This window comes from Triticum aestivum, chromosome 5A (genome assembly GCF_018294505.1).
Source record: "Triticum aestivum cultivar Chinese Spring chromosome 5A, IWGSC CS RefSeq v2.1, whole genome shotgun sequence".
Lineage (NCBI taxonomy): Eukaryota > Viridiplantae > Streptophyta > Magnoliopsida > Poales > Poaceae > Triticum > Triticum aestivum.
The window spans coordinates 567387391-567411389 of record NC_057806.1 but is presented as its reverse complement, the minus strand read 5'-3'; the positions used below and the strand labels follow the sequence as shown (position 1 = coordinate 567411389).

Sequence of the window (23999 nt, the reverse complement as noted above, 5' to 3'; positions counted from 1 at the left end):
GGGTGGTGGCGATGATTTGGCGGGAAGCTCGGTTGGATTTGATGGCCACACATTTCCCGGCCAGATCAGGATGTATGCAACGCTCTCATTGTTTTGTACTTGGCTGATTAGTTTGCTGCTCTTCCGTAGATAGAACTTAAAAAAGGAAGTGCTGAATACCAATGAAATACGACTAAAATTGTAAATATTACAACTGAAAATGCAATCGAGTTAATGTGAAAATTTATATATATCCTACATGAAACATCACGATTTCTATCTAGCATCAGGGCCGGTCCGGAGATTTCGGGGGCCCGGGGCAGAGCTGGAACATGGGGCCCTTACTATGAATCTCACTTGGGACATTTACATCGGTTTACGTGAATATGTATATACCTATCTTAAGGATGCATATGCTTCTTACAGTATGACAAAAACAATCAAATAAGGCAGCAATGCATACCTTAGCAAGCTTCAACGCATCCTGTGCCTCCTTATTCATGTTTTTCTTGATATATTTTTTTGCTTTTTGATGAAGCATTAAAACCATCTGGTACATATAATGAGGCCCGTGAGTCAAATTTCATTAACTATATGAGAAAATCATTGAATAGGAAATTCAATAAATTCACTATATTACTTGCATGCAGATCCAAAAACATCATGACCACTTTGATCCTCAAGATCTAAGATAATTTTTTCTATGGAAAAGAATCATATGAATGCCTTTCAGATAATGCCTTTGCAGCATCGCAACAAAACAAAAGAATTGATTATCCAGTTAAGCAAACGAGTTCGACACAACTTAGTGGTTAATCCCACTTCAATAGACTCATCCCATGCTCCTAATTTTCGTAATCAAACAACAGTACCATGGCTCCTATTTTTCGGATGCAAAGCGAAGATCCTCATAGTGACTACAGGTTTTTCAGCCGGGGGTAAGGAAAAGTATAAATCTCAAAATCCATATAACCCTACACGATTCGATCAAAAGGATGCCAGACGATCCTTACCAGAACCTAAAGGCAAGCCTACTGGTAGGGCGTGCTCCTCCTCCGTCGCTGCCCTTTGGGATCTGTCGGCGATGGCTTTGCGGCGATTGGGGAATAGACGGCGTTCTACGCTGGGAGGGTTTTAGGGAACGATCATCAGGTCGTCCGTGTGCAGGGCCAGGCCCAGTATATCCCGCTGCTCTACGAGGCCTGATGTCTGATCCAAGGAAACAGCAAAAGTTTCTCCATAAAAAAAGGCAACAGCAGAACATGTGTAGGAAAACGTACGTACTGCTGCTATGGCCTATCACAAACCTGCGTACCCTGGGAGGGGGCCCCTCGATTTTGGGGGCCCGGGGCGGCTGCCCCCCTGCCCCTCCCCAGGGCCGGCCCTGTCTAGCATCAGATCCATCCCATTCCATCTCCTCAACTAAACACCAAGTTAAAACCATTCTATTCCTCAAGCGCCTCTACCAAACACAGAAATGGAACCGTTCCATTTCGGTTGAATGGAATCATATGTCATTCCACACTGCTTGGTTACTCAACTAAACACACCCTTAAAAGTTTTAGGCAATTCATACAGCACATTCATTCTAACTACTACTATATATCATGTCATTTTTTTCTTTTGGTTGACTTTGACCTCGATCAATTTATAGCCGTGACATCAACTAGCATTGCTAGCAAGAGAAATAATGTCCTACCATGCACGGGCATCCTGTGCATGGTTAAGAGCATCTCCAACCGTTCGGGCCCCCAGGCACCTGAAATATCACTAGTAGAAAACAGGGCTTTGGTCCAGGCCGGGTCAGCCCATTAGTCCCGGTTCGTGAGTCCAGGGGGCCGGCCGGGCCACGTGGGCCATTGGTCCCGTTCATCTGGACCTTTTGGTCCCGATTGGTGGGACGAACCGGGACCAATGGGCCTTGCTCCTGGCCCACCACCATTGGTCCCGGTTGGTGGCTTGAACCGGGACCAAAGGCTCCCCTTTAGTCTCGGTTCATGCCACCAACCGGGACCAATGAGGTGCCTATATATACCCCCTCGCGTAAGAGCAGAGCACACAGCTCTGTTTTTTTCTGGCCGAGGGGGAGAGGGCTTGGTGGTGCTCTAGCTCACCTCCTATGCATACAAGGTGTTCGATGGAATGCCCGAGCCACACTACTTAAGCTTTCTCCACTTCAAGCTCGACCTCCAAGCTCCATTTTCCTTAATATTTGTCTAGATTTAGCGTTCTGTCACGCCCCGTCCCCGTCTTCACCGCCGTCGATCACCCGCGCCGAGCTCATCGCCGGCACCACCGTGGTGAGCCTCTTGTTCTTATCTTCTTTCTGAAAGGAAAAATATTCTTACTTGTATGTTTACATAGATACTTGTATTATTTTCTTACTTTTATTATTGCATCTTATATAGTGCGATGGTTTTGGTATCCGCCCCCGTCGGCCCTCGTCCTGTCTATGATTCGGATGTGGTATATATATTATCTTTATAACTATTGGTTCATTTATTGTTTATCAAAATTATGCCGACCAACGTGACATAGATTTTATTTATGTAGGATGTATGGCAATCGGAAATGCCAACCGACCCTATTGTCGAGAGGTTAAATTTAGTTGAAGAAGAAAACAATTTGTTGAAGGAAAAAAATAAAAAAATTGAGGAAGAGAAGATGATATTAGAGTTGCATGTTGCGGATATCGTCGATGATCACAAGATCAAGATGGATGCAATGCGCTTGAAGATTAGAAAGATTAGAAAATATGTCATTCATACCGAGGCTTGATATCATTATGTCGTTGGATCAATTGTTACCTTGGTTGCAATTTTGATCGCATTTGTTTTCGCATTGAAATGTTTTACATAGTTTCAATGTATGGTTTAATTAATTAGATGCTCTGGAGAGCTATATGTTGTTAGATGAGAACTATGTATGCACTTTGGTTTTAATGTGATGATGAACTTCTATTAATTTGGACACTTAATTATATATAATGCACACAGATGAACCGGCAATGGATGTACGGTGACAGACACACCTCCGAGTACATTAAGGGCGTGCATGAGTTTCCCGACGCGGCTGAGGCAAACAAGCAGAATGGTTTTATGTGTTGTCCATGCACTGAATGTGGGAATACGAGGTCTTACTCTAATCGGAAAATCCTTCACTCCCACCTGCTTTACAAGGGTTTCATGCCACACTATAATGTTTGGACGAGGCACGGAGAAATAAGGGTTATGATGGAAGACGGCGAAGAAGAAGAGTACGATGACAACTATGTGCCCCCTGAATACGGTGATGCTGCAACGGGGGGAGCTGGTGAAGATCAAGAGGAACCAGACGATGTGCCCAATGATGCTGCAACGGGTGAAGCTGCTGAAGATCAAGAGGAACCAGACGATGTGCCCGATGATGATGATCTCCGCCGGGTCATTGTCGATGCAAGGACGCAATGCGAAAGTCAAAAGGAGAAGCTAAAGTTTGATCGCATGTTAGAGGATCACAAAAAAGGGTTGTGCACCAATTGCGAAGATGGCAACACAAAGCTCGGTACCGTACTGAAATTGCTGCAGTGGAAGGCAGAGAATGTTGTGGCTGACAAAGGATTTGAGAAGCTACTGAAAATATTGAAGAAGAAGCTTCCAAAGGATAACGAATTGCCCGACAGTACATACGCAGCAAAGAAGATCGTATGCCCTCTAGGATTGGAGGTGGAGAAGATACATGCATGCCCTAATGACTGCATCCTCTACCGTGGTGCATACAAGGATCTAAACGCATGCCCGGTATGTGGTGCATTGCGGTATAAGATCAGACGAGATGACCCTGGTGATGTTGACGGCGAGCCCCCCAGGAAGAGGGTTCCTGCGAAGGTGATGTGGTATGCTCCTATAATATCACGGTTGAAACGTCTGTTCAGAAACGAAGAGCATGCCAAGTTGATGTGATGGCACAGTGAGAACCGAAAGAAAGATGGGAAGTTGAGAGCACCCGCTGACGGGTCGCAGTGGAGAAAAATCGAGAGAAAGTACTGGGATGAGTTTGCAAAGGACCCAAGGAATGTATGGTTTGCTTTAAGCGCGGATGGCATTAATCCTTTCGGGGAGCAGAGCAGCAAGCACAGCACCTGGCCCGTGACTCTATGTATGTATAACCTTCCTCCTTGGATGTGCATGAAGTGGAAGTTCATTATGATGCCAGTTCTTATCCAAGGCCCTAAGCAACCCGACAACGACATTGATGTGTACATAAGGCCATTAGTTGAAGAACTTTTACAGCTGTGGAATGAAAACGGTGTACGAACGTGGGATGAGCACAGACAGGAGGAATTTAACCTAAAGGCGTTGCTGTTCGTGACCATCAACGATTGACCCGCTCTCAGTAACCTTTCAGGACAGGCAAACAAAGGATACCATGCATGCACGCACTGTTTAGATGACACTAAAAGTATATACCTGGACAAATGCAGGAAGAATGTGTACCTGGGCCATCGTCGATTTCTTCCGACCAACCATCAATGTCGAAAGAAAGGCAAGCATTTCAAAGGCAAGGCAGATCACTGGAAGAAGCCCGCCATGCGTACCGGTGATCACGTACTTGTTATGGTCAATGATTTACACGTAATCTTTGGAAAGGGTCCCGGTGGACTAGCTGTTCCAAATGACGCTGAGGGACACGCACCCATGTGGAAGAAGAAATCTATATTTTGGGACCTACCCTACTGGAAAGACCTAGAGGTCCTCTCTTCAATCGACATGATGCACGTGACGAAGAACCTTTGCGTGAACCTGCTAGCCTTCTTGGGCGTGTATGGGAAGACAAAAGATACACCTGAGGCACGGGAGGACCTGCAACGTTTGCACGAAAAAGACGGCATGCCTCCGAAGCAGTATAAAGGTCCTGACAGCTACGCTCTTAAGAAAGAAGAGAAAGAAATCTTCTTTGAATGCCTGCTCAGTATGAAGGTCACGACTGGCTTCTCGTCGAATATAAAGGGAATAATAAATATGCCAGAGAAAAAGTTTCAGAACCTAAAGTCTCATGACTGCCACGTGATTATGACGCAACTGCTTCCGGTTGCATTGAGGGGGCTTCTACCGGAAAATGTCCAATTAGCCATTGTGAAGCTATGTGCATTCCTCAATGCAATCTCTAAGAAGGTGATCGATCCAGAAATCGTACCAAGGCTAAGGAGTGATGTGGCGCAATGTCTTGTCAGTTTCGAGTTGGTGTTCCCACCATCCTTCTTCAATATCATGACGCACGTCCTAGTTCATCTAGTCGACGAGATTGTCATCCTCGGGCCTGTATTTCTACACAATATGTTCCCCTTTGAGAGTTTCATGGGAGTCCTAAAGAAATATGTCCGTAACCGCGCTAGGCCAGAAGGAAGCATCTCCATGGGCCATCAAACAGAGGATGTTATCGGGTTTTGTGTTGACTTCATTCCTGGCCTTAAGAAGATAGGTCTCCCTAAATCGCGGTATGAGGAAAGACTGACTGGAAAAGGCACTCTTGGAAGTGACTCAATAATATGCAGGGACGGATATTCTTGGTCTCAAGCACACTACACAGTTCTACAGAACTCTACCTTGGTGACTCCGTATGTCGATGAACATAAGAATAGTCTGCGCTCCAAACACCCGGAGCAGTGTGACGACTGGATTACATGTGAACACATCAGGACTTTCAGCAGTTGGTTGGAAACACGTCTCAGAGGTGACAACACTGTTTGTGATGAGTTGTACTTGTTGTCCAGGGGACCATCTTTGACTGTATTGACTTACAAAGGATACGAGATAAATGGGAATACATTTTACACGATCGCCCAAGATCAAAAGAGCACCAACCAAAACAGCGGTGTCCGCTTTGATGCAGCAACCGAGAGCGGAAAGGACACATATTATGGTTACATAGTGGACATATGGGAATTTGACTACGGACATGATTTTAAGGTCCCTTTGTTTAAGTGCAAATGGGTCAATCTGTCAGGCGGCGGGGTACAGGTAGACCCACAGTATGGAATGACAATAGTGGATCTGAAAAATCTTGGATACACTAATGAACCGTTCGTCCTAGCCAATGATGTGACACAAGTTATCTATGTGAAGGACATGTCTATCAAATCGAGAAAAAGAAAAGATAAGGAAGCGAATACATCATACGATGAGCCAAAGCGCCACATAGTTCTTTCAGGAAAAAGGGACATCCTGGGAGTGGAAGGCAAGACAGACATGTCTGAAGATTATGAAAAGTTTCATGAAATTCCTCCCTTCAATGTCAAGGCTGACCTAAGCATCCTGATAAACGATGAAGATTATCCATGGTTACGGCGCAATAAGTAAATGACACAAGCGAAGAAAAAGTGAAGACTTTCTCTCGCAACTATTATGATGATACCACGCCAACTTTGTAACACACGAGTATGCTATGCCAACTTTTTCAGAGTTCATTTGAAAACTATGAATTTAGGTCAAATTTTCTCTATAGGTGCATCTATGTTCATTTTTCTAGTAAAGTTAATCACAAACTTGTGATTCACACAGATTTCAAAGAATTCAAATTTTAACTATTCAAATTTGAAAACTAATGGCACTAACAAAAAGTTTATAATTTTTCTAAAACTAATGCAATAACAGAAAGTTTATAATTTTGCTCACCTAAAAGCAAAAAGAAATAAAAAATAAAGCAAAAAAACAAAAGAAAAAAAATAATGTAGAAAACAAAACAAAAAATCTGGAAAACAAAAAATAGCAACAATAAGTATTTTTTTGTAAATAGAAACAAAATAAAATAAATAAAGCAACAAAAAAACTAAAAAACTAAAAAAATGTTTTCAAATTTGAAAACTAATGGCACTAACAGAAAGTTTATAATTTTTCTAAAACTAAAAGCAAAAAGAATTAAAAAATAAAGCAAAAAAACAAAAGAAAATAAATAATGCAGAAAACAAAACAAAAAACTGGAAAAAATAGCAACAATAAGTATTTTGTTGTAAGTAGAAACAAAATAAAATAAATAAAGCAACAAAGAAAACAAAAAAAATGTTTTCAAATTTGAAAACTAATGGCACTAACAGAAAGTTCATAAATTTTTTAAAACTAAAAGCAAAAAAGAATTAAAATATAAAGAAAAAACAAAAGAAAATAAATAATGCAGAAAACAAAACAAAAAATGGAAAAAATAGCAACAATAAGTATTTTGTTGTAAGTAGAAACAAAATAAAATAAATAAAGCAACAAAGGAAAAAAGTGCCACCTACTGGGCCCCCACGGCCTGAATACGACTAGAAACCCTACCATGGGCCAGGATTCAGGCCCGCAGGAGGCCCAGTAGGCCCACAGGCACACAGCGCAGGGTTAGGCCCGAAAGCCTGCATTTGAGAGGAGCTCGAGAGGGAAGGCGCAGTAGCGCTTATAAACCACTCTCGAGCTCTCTCAGCTAGCGAGGTGGGACTAAAGTTTTGGCGCGTGGCAGCACAAGGCCTTTGGTCCCGGTTGGTGGCAGCAACCGGGAATAAAGGGGCCATTGGTCACGGTTCGTGGCACAAACCGTGACCAATGCCCCCCTTTAGTCCCGGTTGGTGCCACCAACCGGGGCCAAAGACCGAGCCTTTGGTATATAACCAGGACTTGTGAAATTTTCAGATATCCCTCGCCAGTTGCCCCCGACGATGCCGACCTCCTCGACGCCGCCAGGCTGCCCCGACGCCGCACGCCGCCCCCGCCGTCATCGTCGCCGTCGCCCGCACCCTCGCCGGCCGTCGCCCGCGCCCGTCGTCGCCGTCGCCCGCACCCTCGTCGGCCGTCGCCCGCGCCCGTCGTCGCCGTCGCTCGCGCCCTCGCCCGCGCCCGTCATCACCGTCGCACGCGCCCTCGCCCGCGCCCTCACCGGCCGTCCCCTGCCCCGACGCGTCGCCGCCTCTGTGAGCACCACGCATCTGCCGCCCCCGCCGCCGCCGCCGTGCATTTTTTTAATTATACATGTTTTTTACATGTTTTTAGATTTTCATATATATATGTATGTATGTATCTTTTAGATATATGTTTTTGTATGTATGTTCATATATGTTTTTTATGTATGTTCATATAGGTATCTATGTATGTATTTTTTCAATTGTAATGATGTTTTAAAAATACATATATGCAAAAGTTAGATTTTTTTATTAGAAAAGTTTTATCTATATATGTTCTTTGATTTAGTACATTTTAGGTTAGTTTCATTTTAAAAAAAGTTTTATATATTTAGGAAGAAGGAATAGAAGGAAGAAGGAGGAAGAAAATGTTTTATATATGAGGGTCGAGAGGGGGTCGACGGTCGAGAGGGGGTCGAGAGGGGGTCGTCGAACATGAGAGGAAGAAAGGGATAAAAAAAGAAGAGGAAGAAGAAAAAAAAGAGGAGAAGAAAGAATAGAGGAGATCTCCTCTCTTTTTTTTTTCTTCCTCTTTTTTTATCAGGAACGAGGGTCGTCGAGGGTCGCCGAACATGAGAGGAAGAAAAGGATAAAAAAGAAGAGGAAAAAGAAGAAAAAAAAGAGGAGAAGAAAGAATAGAGGAGTTCTTCTCCTCTTTTTTTTCTTCTTCTTCCTCTTTTTTTATCGGGAACGAGGGTCGCCGAGGGGTCGAGGGTCGAGAGGGGGTCGACGGTCGCCGAGGGGTCGAGGGTCGAGAGGGGGTCTAGGGTCGCCGAGGGGTCGAGGGTCGTCGAACATGAGAGGAAGAAGAGGATAAAAAAAAAGAGGAAGAAGAAAAAAAAGAGGAGAAGAAAGAATAGAGGAGAGGAGAAGAAAGAATAGAGGAGTCCTCTTTTTTTTTCTTCTTCCTCTTCTTTTTTTATCCTTGAAGCATTGTCGAGGCCACCCCAAACCCTAGAGAAGCAGCGTTGAGGCCACCCCAAACCCTAGAGAAGCAGCGTCGAGGCCACTAATTAATATTAGTTCTACATTTGCCACTAATATTTCCATCTGTCATGTTTGAATAATAATTGCCATGTTGTAAATATTTGTAGAAACTATGGACACGCCCGAGACGAAGTACAAGAAGAGTTGTTGGGGGACATAATCGCATGAGGAAGTGATGCCGTCTGCTTGTTGTTTCTCAACGACACCGATGGTCTGGAAGCAGCTGGCTATGATTATGATGGCTCCGGTAACCTAATGCCGGTGCAAGAAGGAGACCGTGAGGACGGCTCCGGTGACCCAATGCCGGTGCAAGAAGGAGGCCGTGATGACGTCTCCGGTGACCGAACCGAGTCCGGCCAGGTATATATATTAGTTAAGCTTCTGCTGACTAGCTAATTGATGCATTCATTGTTTTGGTATGTACACATATTAATTAAGTCTTTGTTCTTTTTTCTAGCCCTCCGGATCGAGCACAACTTCGGTAAAGAGACGAGGGCCGAAGAAAAAGTTGAGCGCAGATGAAAAGTTTGAGATCATAGCAATCGTGCCCGACGGCCAACCGATTGAACCCCTCCGGACAAAGAGCGCATTTGTTGCTCAATGCGGGGTTTTGGTTAGGGACAAGATCCCGATCAGCATCCAGCAATGGTTAAAGCCGGCTACAGAAGACCCTGAGGTGTCTTATGTCAATGATATGCAGAAAAATGATCTTTGGACTGAGCTGAAGTCAAATTTCACCCTACCGCAAGAGGATGATCTGGAGAAGCCAGTTAAAGAGCAATTAATCAAGTCTTTTGCTCTTAAGAGGATGGTAGAACTATTCAGGAGGTGGAAGAAAGAGCTGAATAAGTTTGTCGAAAATAAAGAGACACCAGAATTCAAGGGCAGATATGAGAAGATCATAGATCACTGGCCCGCATTTGTGGCCCACAAGACAGCAGAAAAGAGTAAGAAGATGTCGGCGACAAACAAGCAAAATGCTGCGAAGAAGAAGCATCACCATCGCACGGGGTCAGGTGGCTACCTCGTAGCCCAGCCTAAGTGGGCCAAGACTGAGAATGATCGGGCTGATAAAGGGATCGAACCAGAGACAATTAATTGGCCAGACCGTTGCCGGACTTGGTTCTTTGGGGCTGGCGGAACCTTGGACCATGTATTAGGGAAGTGCATTTGGACGAACGATCAAATGGACATACCAGTCAAGAAGCTTCAGCAGTATATCGAAGCAGCGCAGTAAGGGACGTTCGTTCCAGACGGAGAGAACGACGAGCTCACAATGGCCCTCGGGAATCCTGAGCACCCTGGACGGACACGAGGCATGCCAGGCTCCATTCCGTGGAAGGTTGGGTTTCCGGACGCAGGCGGTTACAAATGCCAGGAGAGGAGGAAAAAAGTGCAGCAGACCTAAATGCAGGCACTGCAAGCAAGGGTACAAGCGATAGAGGAACGAGAAGCAAATCGCAGCAAAGGAAATGCCGAAGCTTCCCCCGAAGCTACCCCGCCATCTCAACGGAGAAGTAGCGTGGCTTCCACCGAGCTGCTTTAGCCGGAGCATGTCTTGACGGCTCCTGCCAGCTATCCCGTGGATGCTATCACGGAGTCTCAAAATTGCCACCTTATGACGCAATGGATTAATATGAAGGTCAAGGCGGCTGTTGGCTCTGTTTTTCCTACTGAACCCGGTGCAACTTTTCACTGCCGGCCGATTCCAGAAGGATATGCTAGGGTGATGGTGGATGAAATAACGGAGGGATTTGAGGACCTCTAGCTTGACCACCCTACCGGTGAAGGGGAGACTCGGCTGGGTTTTGCTCTGAAGACTCCATGCCTATGGTGGAAGGAGCTCATCAACCTTCCGAACTGGACGCCTCCTCCTCCGGCGAGTCAGGGCACTCCGCCTCCTCCACCGCCTCCTCCTCCGGCGAGTGATGATCAGGGCACTCGGCCGGCTCCTTCTCCGGCGCGTGGCGGCACTCCGCCTCCTTCTCCGCCTGCGCTGGCGCGCCCGAGCAGCCAGCCTCCTCCTTCTCCGCCTCGTCAGCAAGGGCGGAAGAGACCTTCCGCCGCTCCGGCTGCTCTGGCGCGTCGTAGTCCTTCTCCTCCGCCTCGTAAGCAAGTAAAGAAGACAACCGCTCCGTCTGCTCTGCCGGCGTCTAGCAGTACAGCCAAAGGCGGGAGGACACACAGATTCGGTCCTTCTCTGAAGACTCCAGAGAAGTTACCATACGAGAGGACCCCGGAGGAGAATGCCGAGATCGCGTGAGAAGAAGTGAGGAACTTCTTTGAAGGGGTGAAAGCAAAGAAACATCCACCTCCGGAGGAGAAGGTAGATCCGGTGAAAGCGAAGCGCACTCTGGCTGCCCTGACAAAACCACCCAAGTCTCCGCCGAAAGAAAACTATGAGCGCATTATTGGGAAGGAATTTGCTGAAGCGGAGCGGTCGGGAAGTACTGTCAGTGATCAAAGGCTGAAAGAACGACGAGCTGGGAAACAAATTGCACAGCTCGGCGAACAAGCGAAGCAATCGTGCCCCCCGCTCAAGGTGCCTAGCGACATCATCGCTAATGATCCGAGGATGGTGCCCGGTTATAGCAATCTTGGAGATTACCTGCCCGACGATGTACATTATGATTTCATGGAGGTGCAGATACAAAGATACGAGTATGGGAAGCCTCTCGTCAAAGATGAAAGATCTCTATCAACGATGATGCGAAGATTGCATGATTGGTACTTGAAAATCTGCAGAGTCTGGGGGGAGGAGTACTTTGTATGTGAGAGTTAAAAAGGAGCATGACCTCGTTGGAATTGATCTATTGCCTGTTCCATTTGAGGAGTTCTTTCAGTTTTTCAATCAATTGGCCCTCGATAAAGCAACGGTCACCTGCTACTGTCTGTAAGTAGTACTACTTCTGTCATTAAGCCTCTCTATATAGCTCAACTCTTTCATTGCATGTATTTATAATTATCCTCACTATATTATGCAGATTGAAGATCGTCGAATTGAAGAAACGGCAAATCGGTGATATTGGGTTCATTAACACAAATATCATAGATGCAACTCAGGTTAAATTTCATGCCGCAGATACCGAGGCCAACTTGCTACGATCGTTGGTAATAAATGAAAACAAAGATATAATACACTTTCCTTACAACTTCAAGTGAGTGTTACTGTCTTGTGCGTATTCGGTTTCCCTTATATATTAGTCAAGGTTATAGTAATGTAATTGATGAGTTATGCATGCGTGTGCAGTTTCCACTATATTCTCCTAGAGATTAAGCTTGAGCAGGGACTAGTAACCGTCTTAGACTCAAGACGAAAAGATCCCCAGGACTATGCAGACATGACTCAAATGCTCGAGAAGTTAGTTAAATCGATCATTATCCACCATATCAGCAACTTTGTTCATTTCCTGATATATCAAGTAATTGTTTTCTTTGTCTGGCAGGGTTTGGAAAAAATTAACCAAAAAAGCTCCGAGACTCCCGAAGAAGCTGCAATTTAGACACCCGAAAGTAAGTACTGTAGTAGCATGTTCCGCGCATCTCCTATTGATTCAAGCACTAGTTTCATCAATACCATTTGGCATTCTTGCTTATCAGTTTGATTGACCTCTATTTCTTGTAAAGTGGTTGTGGCAGGAACAAGGGAATGATTTCTGTGGATACTATGTTTGCGAGTCCATCCGCCACACGACCTGTGAGCGGGGCTACTCTGACGAACAATATGAAGTGCGTAAATAACAACATTCACAATTTTATTTTATTACCATCATTTGTGTTGAGTTTCATTCATTCATATATATATATATATGTGTGTGTGTGTATTGACCCCCTTCTTCAAATTAGATGTTTCGGAAGCGGGGTGAACTCCTAGCACCAGCTCGCATGCGAGCAATTCAAGAGGAATTGGCAGCATTCTTTCTTGACCACGTGATCGCTGAAGACGGAGAATACTATGTGGACCATGAGTCCGTATGTTAGGAGATTATATTTGTAAGAGATAATTATTGTATATATGTAGCCGGTAGTGTCGGATAGATATACGAGAACTTGTTGTTCGACCAATCTCTCGGAGAAGAAGAGGTGGTCGATATCACTTCTCTCTGTATGCATATATGTTTATGACGATCTTCTATTTCCTTCGTTTGCTTACTAGCTAGCTAGCGTGTCTAGTCCTCTCTATACGTATGTATAGTACATAGCGTCGACCAAGCACGGACATAAGAGAGGACACTTCTCTCTATTAATTATAGCTAGCTAACACAATATATGAAACACCTAAATTAACCCCCCAAAACCCCCAACCCCCCCCCTTCAAAAAAAACAAAAACCCCAGCCACAGAAATGCTGACGCGTGGATGCCTATTGGTCCCGGTTGGTGCCACCAACCGGGACCAAAGGCCCTCCTGCCTGGGCTCCGCGCACAGGCCACGTGGAGGCCCATCTGTCCCGGTTCTGGATTGAACCGGGACTAAAGGGACAGGGCATTAGTACCGACCCTTTAGTCCCGGTTCAGGAACCGGGACAAAAGGCTCTTACGAACCGGGATAACAGGCCCTTTTTCTATTAGTGTATCGCCACCTGAGGACACACCGGCGATATTTTAGGCATGGGGGCCGTCAGATTCCCAACCGCGCCGCCCGAAGTCAAACCCAGACGCCGTCCTTTTGAAAAGTAAACTCGGCCAAAATTGGCCAAACACGACAAAATTCGGCCAAATTCGACACATATGAGGTGATTTCATTGATATTTTTACATAAAAACTTTAGAACATAACTCAAAACTAAAAACATAATTAGAAACTACTACGCCGCCTTCCGCCGCCCCTCCTACAGCCCAAAGAACGCGCCAAAGGCGTTGTAGTCGTCGCCGGCCTCCGTCTTCTCGGCGGAGGTACGTCATCGTCACCGTCCTCAAGGATGATGATGCCACCCACGTCGCGGCCGCGGCATCGAGCGGAGATCTCCTCGAGGGCACGACACCGGCGTTCCGTCTCCAGTTTGACGTAGTCCTCACACGCCCACTTGAGTGTGGCCTCGTCGGCGGCGGCGGCCAAGTCGTCATGCTTGCTCTTCACGGCGGCCAGCCTCGGCTCCGTCTTCGGCTTAACGAGGCGGGAGGAAGAGGAGTGGGAGGAGGAGGACGACCCACCCCCATGCGCCGCGGCAGCCAAATGTCATCGCCGCTCCGGCGTCGGACAGGCACCGGGGCCGCCGGGTACTTGAGCGGCGGCTGGTTGCCGCCCTCGAGGTGCTCGAGGACGAAGTGCAGCGTCCGCCCGGGGACGCCCCACCACAGGCGGCGGCCGTCGGCATTGTGGCGCCCCCTCACCAGCGCGTTGTTGGTGGAGGCGAGCTGCTCCTCGTGGCGACGTTGGAAGTACGCCGCCCAGCTGGCGTGGTTGCCGGTGGCCTACTCCAGGCGGCTGCGAACCTCCTCCGGCAGGGAGGCCCGGATGTGCTCGATCTCATCATGGAAGTAGGCGGGATGGTCGATGTCGGGCTGCGGAGGGACTGGGACGCCCCCGACGCTGAGCCTCCACCGCCCTGGAGCGCGCATGTCAGGCGGCGCCGGGTAGTTGGCCTGGTGGAGGAGGTGCGCCTCCCACTTGTGCAGGGTAAGGCGGCCGAAGCCGTTAGCCGCCGCACCATCGCTGGGGAAGCGCTCACCCGTTGATGGCTGGTGTCGGGGAGAGAGAGGCGGGATGGGGCGGCGACGACGAGAGAGGGACAATGGGCGAGAGTGCGTCTACTAGTGAGGAGGGGGTGGCTTTTTATAGCCGTCGGGGGGTAGTAGACGTATGTGTATGCGTGGCGAGAGATGGATGGCCCGTCGCCGGGCCTTCGCTGCGCCGCCCGTGGGAAATCAATGGAAGGCTGACCGGCGGCAGCCTTGCCATTGATTCCCCGCGGGAAACAGGGCGCGAGGAAGACGAGACGCGGCTGGTCAATGACTCAGCGGTCCCGCCGTTCTTTCACGCCAAAAACGCTTCCACCGGTGCCCCCGGGCGCCCTACAGTGCGTCGGGTTGTCCTGAGTCCGCCGGCGCCAATTTTGGCCCTAACAGGGGAAATTTGGACTTTTGGGGACGCGACTGGGCTGATATTTAGACGCCGATGATAAAAAAATGTCTTGGGAGGCCTGTTGGGGGGGGGAGGGGGGGCGAGTGGAGATACTCTAAGCCATCCATTTCTTGGAGGTTCAGACACATGCAGGCCCGTTGTATTTCATGCATGTTGCTTATTCAATTGAATTTTATTGCCCCTTATTCCACCAATCTTGTCACATCAATCATTTACTATCTTCATCGACAGTACCTTTACCAGAGATTGCACAGATGCTATGCTCCGTCCATTGTATCGTCATGCTGCACTCACATGTTTTTTTCACAATGTTTGCAAGTTAGAAATAAATTTATCTTATAAACCAAAATTTCCATTGAAGCTTCATTTGCATATTTGTGCTTCTAGTGACGAGGGCTTTCAAACAAGGTCATCCTCGTGTATACTAGAAGGGTTGGGCGCGCTATGCTGTGCCATTGAATTTGTTGGGATTCTTAAATTTCTTTACTCACTCTATTTTAAAATATATGGTGTATTACTTTTTCGAAAAGTCAAACCTCTTTAAGTTTGATCAAATTTGTAGAGAAATTTATCAAAATTCATAATATCAAACAGGTGTTATTTAATTCATCATGAAATGAATTTTCATATATTTTGTTTAATATTGTGGATGTCGATATTTTTGGCTCTGAACTTGGACAAAATTAAAGAAACTTGGCTTTCCAGAAAATAATAACCCTTATATTTTGAAACTGATGGAGTATTTAGTTTGACCGGTAGAAGAGATGATGGAGTGTGTTTTATATTTATTTATAATGTGGTTATTTGGTGGGCCTTTTGCGCTGCGATCCTGTGTTATCCGCTAATCAACCCATATTTATGTGGGGATATTTGTTTATCGTTGGTTGCATGTACTATATTCATGTTATAGTATCACATGGTGGCGCTTTTTCCTGGGTGATAGGAGTTGGCGAGGAGTTGATACATGTTTTATAGGCCGGTTACTACTGATTAATTTGAAAAATTGTTGACCGATCAAAATCATAAACCGGATCCAGAATTGAATACCTCAATCGAATGAATGAGCACTAAAATTAGGGAACATAGAGAACTAAAGTAATTAAATGGGAGAGCTCCTTGGAATATTGTTGACCCGGTCAAAATCAGGTGAAGCAATTCTAAATTGAAGCCTCAATTAATTATGAAGATTTAAAAATTAGGAAGCATAATATATTTTATAAAAAATTAAATGGGAGAGTTTTGAGAAATTGTTAACCCGATCAAAATTGGGTGACCAAATTCCAATTGAAGACCTTAATTGATTGTGAGGCCTCCAATTCTAGTGAGCTTAGTGATATAGGTCCATTGTGTCGTCATGCTGCACTCACATGTTTTTTTCACTATGTTTGCAAGTTAGAAATAAATTTATCTTATAAATGAAAATTTCAACTGAAGCTTCATTTGCATATTTGTGCTTCTAGTGACGAGGGCTTTCAAACAAGGTCATCCTCGTGTATACTAGAAGGGTTGGCGTGCTTTACTGCGCCGTTGAATTTTTTGGGATTCTTAAATTTCTTTAGTTACTCTATTTCAAAAAATATGGTGTATTGCTTTTTTGAAAAGTTAAACCTCTTTAAGTTTGATCAAATTTGTAGAGAAATATATCAAAATTCATATATCAAACTGGTGTTATTTGATTTATCATGAAATGAATTTTCATATTATTTTTGTTTAATATTGTGGATGATGATATTTTTGGCTCTGAACTTGGTTAACATTAAAGAAAATTCACTTTCCAAAAAAATAATAACCCTTATATTTTGAAACTAATGGAGTATTTAGTTTGACTAGTGGGGGAGATGATGGAGTGTGTTTTATGTTGATTTATAATGTGGTTATTTGGTGGGCCTTTTGCGGTGTGATTCTCTGTTATCCGCTAATCAATCCATATTTATGTGGGGATGTTTTTTCATCATTGGTTGCATGTACTATATTCGTGGTATATTATCACATGGTAGCGCTTTTTTCTGGGTGATAGGAGTTGGCGAGGAGTTGATACATGTTTTATAGGCCGGTTACTACTGATTGATTTGAAAAATCGTTGACCGATCAAAATCGTAAACCAAATCCAGAATTGAATACCTCAGTCGAATGAATGAGCTTTAAAATTACGGAACATAGAGAACTAAAATAATTAAATGAGAGAGCTTTTTGAGATATTGTTGATCCGGTCAAAATCGAGTGAACCAATTCTAAATTGAAGCCTCAATTAATTATGAAAATTAAAAATAGGAAGCATAATATATTGTATAAAATATTAAATGAGAGAGTTTTGAGAAATTGTTGACCCGATCAAAATTGGCTGACCAAATTCCAGTTGAAGACCTTAATTGACTGTGATGCCTTCAATTCTAGGGAGCTTGGTGATATAGTATATAGATCAGTCGATGTGAGTATATGCAAGTGTGTGCTACTGCTTACTCTTGGCCTCTTGCTACCACTTGATAGAGAATCCTAATTAAGAAACTCAGATCTATCTATCCAGTCACAAGGTGCATGCATCGACTTTACTATGCAAGTCCCGCGTCCTCTCTCTCTTTTGGGCCTGTAATATTGCCACCCCAATCAAGGGCATAGGACAACGACAATCGGTTAGCATAGACTAGTCACAACTTGCAGACAAGCAGTTAACTGACCCGATCAACGTCCCTTGATTAACAGCCAAATGGCCGGGCCTTATCGATCCTATTATTACTTTTTTCTTGCATTCATCGTACTATTATTCCTACTTGTCTTCTTTGCTGTATACAAGCCTCACTATTTCCTTACATGAAAAAGAAAAAAAAATACATAAAGCATACAAGCCATTTGATCCATGTGCATATCACACAGGAACACAGTCACTACCTCGGGTATCTTGATGACAACAAATATTCTTCTTCCTGGCTATATTGTCTGCTCACCTCCTCCGTTTTTCCACCCTCGATCATTGCATAACTTGGTGCATCCATATCAGACATCACGACATTTCCATGGGGTACTCGAAGGTTCTCGAGTGTCATCTCCACTTGCCTCATGGTTGGCCGTTGGCCCTCTTCCATCCTCACGCATGCCGCTGCCAATAGGGCTACCTCTTCAACCATCTTGCCTCCTTCCTGCACAACCTGAGGATCTAACAAACTGGCGAGGTCGCCTGTTGCGAGCAAGGCGGTGAAATATGCAACCAGGCTTTTCTCCTCAGACGATCGATATGAGCACGGTTTTTTCCTCGTTAGCAGCTCCATGAGGAGAACGCCAAAGCTATAAACATCACTCTTCTCAGTGAGTTGTCCGAAGTAGTAGTACATGGGGTCTAGATACCCAAATGTCCCTTGGATGGCAGTTGCGTCCCCTGTTTGATCGATTGGAATGCACCTCGAAGCTCCAAAGTCTGACACCTTTGCTATGAAAGTGCCATCTAATAGCATGTTCTGAGATTTGATGTCCCTGTGGACTATAGGGATTGACACGGCTGAGTGAAGGTACGCGAAAGCTCTCGCAGTCTCCGTGGCAATTCTCGGGCGCTCCACCCATGGCAACGATGCTTCAGGCTCTTCCACATGAAGATGGTCATAAAGAGTCCCATTGGAGATGAACTCATACACCAACAACGGCACCTCCGTCTCGAGGCAGCACCCGAAGAGCTTCACCACGTTCCGATGGTTGATCTGCGAGAGGATCGCTACCTCGTCGATGAACTCGTCGATCTCCCTCTGAACCACGACCTTGGACTTCTTGATCGCCACGACGTGCAGGTCTGACATGATCCCTTTGTACACGGTGCCGTGCCCTCCTCCGTCGATCTCGCGAGCTTTGTCAAAGTTATTGGTGGCCTTCTCCAGCTCCACCAAGGGGATGATCATCCTCTCAGCGATGTCTGCCTTTTGCGACACCAATTGCTGCAGCAGATGCCCCCTGTTTTGCCTGAAAAATTTCTTCTTCAGTACTTTTGCCCTCTGCTGCTTCAGCTTCCGGGTCACAAAAAAGACACCAAGTATCAGGAGTAGAAGGCCAGCACCACAGCCGATTCCTATGCCGACACCCAGACCTGAAAACGTGAGAGAAAATGCGTCATGGTTCAGAGCAAGAACCAATGCAATTCCTGTCTCCCTGACGTGCAAGCTCACATATGTACCATCATCAGTGGTGTTATACATGCTCACCTAGAGATGATTTCACGCAGCCATCTTTGATCTGGGGGTTGCCACGGGAGCCCGGCGGGCACCGGCACTGGTACGCTCCAAGCGTGTTGGCGCAGATGCCGAAGCACATGAACTTGTCGGGCATCCGCCGGCGCCGGCGAGGTATGGGTTGCCCTCGTAGCCCTCCTCGCAATGGCACACGTAGCCAGTGCGGTAGTTGTTGGTGACGTTGAGGCATGCGCTGCGGCTGCTCCGGCACACGCTCCTCGCCGCCTCCTGTGGGCAGCCCGTCGCTGTATCCTGGGGTTGCAGGAGCCGCTTGGACTCCATCACCCACTCCAGCACCACGGAGATCGCCGTCGTGCTGGAGGAGCCCTGGAGCGACTTGTTGAGCAGCCCGGCGGAGTTGCCCTCGAACCAGCCAGTCTCGGCGATGCGCACCGCGATAGGCAGCTGGAGGTCCATCTCCTGGTTCAGGTCCAGCCCCGCGAGCTGCACGCTGTAGGAAAGGCGGCCGATGGGGATGGGCGTCTCGCAGCAGCCCACGCCGGCGCACGCGGTGACCTCCTCCGGGGAGATCGTGCTCAGAAACGTGTCGGTGACGGGGCAGAAGGCGGAGCAACCGACGATGACGTTGCCGCCTTCCCCGAGCAGCGTGGCCTGCTGGTTGCACCCCGTGACCACCAACCGGTTGCGCGTCCCCGACACCACGAACGGGCCGGCGAAGGCGTCGGCGCCGAGCCCGCCCCACTGGCCGGTGTACGCGAGCCTCGCGAGGCCAGTGCCGTTCCCGCTGCCTGTGAGCTTCCATATCTCATTCAAGGACAGTACCGTTGTACTATTTCATTGTATCGAGAAGATAACGCTAAGAATGTACTCCCTCCGTTCACAAATATAAGATGGTCTAAATTTATTTATTTTTTCCGAAACAAAGGTATACATATACGTTTTACTGTATTTGTTCACTCATTTTAGTCCGCATGTAGTCCATATTAAAAATATTCAAAAAAATCTTTTATATTTGTAAGTAGATTCGTGTCCAAGAGTTACATGACGTCTCCAGAGGTTACACGAAAAAAAATGAAAGAAGTTTTCTGACTCATGATGGTTGCTAGTCGGTCCACTCGAGGCGAAGATTATTTTTTAACAACCACCGGGGAGGGAGGGAGTGTCTCCACTTGAATATACTAGTAGAACGCCCGTGCGTTGCTACGGGCTTTTGAAACTGAATTACGATGTTAATAGCGGATTCTATGGCCATGTGTTGCTACGGGCTTTTGAAAAGAAGTTAAGATGCTAATGATGGAGCTAGCTAAAATAACCGAGAACAATGTCATCTCAGCTAATACGACAATCAGCTAACACACTTCATACTCTCAAATCCTCCACAAATGTCCACGGACGCGCCCGGTCAATGACCGAACAAGAGAGAAGGAAAAAAGGTGGCCCAACCACACCCCTCATACCATCTCTAATGTCCTATACGTCTGGGTTGTCCGCAAACCCTCTATTGACACCATATATGGAGAGTATATGTGGGCTCGCGGACACGGTCCATCTTTCTTTCTTTTCTTTCTTCCTCTTCATCTCCACCAATAACATGCAAGTGAGGGAGAAAACGTGGAACATGACTGCATGCACAGACAAAAAATGGCTCAGAACGGATACAATCAGACACTGACCAGGCGCATCCATGGATGTCTAGGGGGCGGATTTGGTAAATGCAGCTATAGATGCTCTCTTCTTGACAACTAAATAAAACATGTTTTTTATTCCATAACATCATGAATACGATCCGACGGATACCTAACCCAAGTTTTATATATAACTTATTCGCACAACCCTCCTCCGCTAGCCAATGAGCGGATCCATAAGCCAAGCATCTCACCATGCCACCATGTACCCCTCCCTTGATCGCATGTACTTCTTTACCTCAGCGATAGGGCTATAGATTGAACTATCAATTTCTGAGCTTCTTAACTTAGAAGCCATCGTTTCTTGAGTCCATCTTCAGGATAAGCTTTGCCAAACTAATTAAATAAAAAAAATACCATACCATATTCGAACGCATAAGAATTACCTGTTAGGCTAAAATTACAGAGAGCATAACTTCTCCCTCGATTCCAAGTTAATTGAAATCCAAAGCAAAACAAAACTATGTATAATGCCCAGATTTGCTACTTAAGACCTATATATGCTGACAAAGAAAATATCATTCTTTGTGCTCTATTTATTACATATAGAATAGTAGAAAAAATATTTGATTCAGAATTAACTTGGTTCAGAATTACAAGATCTTACACAAAGTAAATATCATTCTTTGTGTAATCAAACTATTTGATTCAGAATTACAAGATCATAGGCATTTAATTACAGAACCAATGAGGCCGTGTTGACTATTACTCCCTCCGTAAGAAAATACAAAACATTTTTGCAATTCAATTGAACTGAAAAAAACGTCTTATATTTTGGTACAGAGGAGTATATCTGATCACTTTTGCAACCAAGATCTTCCTGATATACTTTTGCAACCAAGATCTTCCAGATATAAGCACGCACACTTTAAACCAGATCCGCACACCAAATGAAACAACCATTTCTCCCTTTTTCATTCTTCTAGAAATCCAGCAATCGAATCATGATATAAACTGCTCTGTTACCTTTAGATATAGGGTCCTCCTTGAATTAACTACAAAAGAACGACAAGAGGAAATAATTAGATTCTTAGTACATGTCATCTCCAAACCTGCATAAAGCATGAAAATTATTAATTGTACCCAAGAAAAATGTGGGAACATCCTGAATAGTAAACTAAATAGTAATTAACTATAAATCTAACACATGGAAGGGTTCTGGTTATATAAAAAGTTACACTCTTATACAATGAGAGCAGATGGGAGCGGGTTTCACATTACATATTTCAGTGGCACGAGAATTATGCAACAAAAATTGAAACTCTTAAGTAGGTAACTGGGCATAGAGTGCATGAAATAAGAAAGACACATGGCCTTCATTAGTATTCATATATTTCGTGTGTATTCGTTGCATATGAATTGGGTATATTATTTCCGGCTCTGAGATAAAAACCTATTAAGGATAATTCATAAGGACGAAAACGAAATGTCATAAATTACTGTTTAGGATATGCAACTTACGACATAGAATTATTTCAACTACCAAGTTTGGTTCCAGTTCCATCCTGCAGCACGAGAAGAGGCAAACAAAAATTGCGTATCAGTAACCATGTGAGAGAGTAGGTATACTTTTTTAAGATTAAACACTATAACAATAACAGCAATGACTTCTAATGCATTGCACATTTCTTGTGCTGACAATTGATCTGTGTTTATTCCCAATAACACGTTCTAGTTAACAAACTGATCTAATTAGTTGAACATGTGTCCCCTTTGCACACAATCAGAAATTCATAATATAGTAAAACCGCAGCAGGCAACACCACCTTAACAAACAGCTGATTTGATTTTGAATCATCTCTACTGAAAATACCATGCAGGTATGCACCAGGTCATAAGCCAATCTTCCTACTGTAAACAAACGACTCCTCCTCCCTGGACCTCCTGCTCCTCATGTGTGAGGCCGTGCAGCTCATCGAGCTCTTCTCCTGTACATACAGTTTAAGCTTCAGTTCAGTTCAGCTTCAGAAGCAGCAAGAGACAACATGTCGAGTTCACATGTGCAGAGTACATACAAGTGGGTACAGGCTCTTGGGGATCTTGTTCGAACGAGGAAGAGGGCGGCCCCTGTTGAGTATCTCTATCCTCCTTTCACCACAAAGCAAAACTCCAAAAGACACAGAAAAAGGGAGGGACCAAAAAAATCTCACTCACTGAAGTCTCTTAGCTAATTATTAGAGAAACTAAAAAAAGGCCAAAAGGAGGTGTCCATTAAAACGCTAGCAAGTACCACTATATCTAGCTCTCTTTCTCCAGGGCTGCAGAAGAGATGGGCTCCTAACAACCTTCCCCGAAACAACAAAAAACAGAGAACATGAGTAAACATGTGGACTCTGTTACGAAAAAGTATATACGTCGGCGATGGTGATCTGGTGTGAGGAGTGAGCTTTTCCAGTGCTCAGCTAACAAATATTATAGAACTTTTTATCATTTCAAGCATCAGTTCTATTAGAATTCCCGTGTACATATAGAACAATTTCTAACTGTTATTCACCCACATGTTTATCAGAATGTAAAAGAGATAAAAAAAGAACTCTTAGAGCTAAAATGAGCTCCAATAATCCAGGCAGTACGCACTTCCGAATTTATTGGTGACTGGAGTACCAGTGATATACTCTTAAAAGGTGTGTACTTTAGTCTAGCATATCAAACATCATCTGCCTCCTAAACATTTAAAAGCAAGTAAAATTTAAGTTTGGGTGTATGGTCTGATTACCTCAGATCCCCCACAATGATTCAGTGCATAACCAAGCCCATGTCTGATTTGATAAATCTTCTACAATTTCTTATCCTTGTTAACTGTGCCTGCCTTGCAACTCTGAATCTTCAACTACAACAACAATCAAAGCTTTGTCCTCAAATTGTTTTCAGTAATTACTGCAGAAATATTAGATGATGAGGCTTGTGCATAACCACTAAATACACAATAAGAAACAGGCCAAAGAAAGCCACCTAGGAGTATGGCAGGATGAACACCTAATTTCACTGGAGCTGGTGCTCGGAACTTGATGAACAGAGACACCACAATGCAGGTCGCAACTCGAAAGAATTGTCTTATGGATTTCACATGTTAAGCAAGCATACCAGAGGCATGGCTTACCTTGAATGCATCTTTGTTAGCCGGTTAGCCCTGTCATCTTCGTCCAGGCGGTTACAGCAAAAATTCCATATTCCAATCAACGATAAACAAA

General features: G+C 45.1%; 1 long non-coding RNA gene and 1 pseudogene across 1 annotated transcript; both read right to left on the bottom strand.

Annotated features, from left to right (window-relative positions):
- Positions 1–17683: 17683 nt before the first annotated feature.
- Positions 17684–21106, bottom strand: LOC123101563 (wall-associated receptor kinase 2-like; annotated as a pseudogene).
- Positions 21107–22856: 1750 nt separating this feature from the next.
- LOC123107732 (uncharacterized) lies at positions 22857–23978 on the bottom strand. The gene is made up of 3 exons (XR_006451731.1): positions 23909–23978; positions 23525–23638; positions 22857–22915 (listed from the first exon to the last, which is right to left on the bottom strand). It is a non-coding gene; the product is annotated as an uncharacterized lncRNA (long non-coding RNA).
- Positions 23979–23999: the final 21 nt, after the last annotated feature.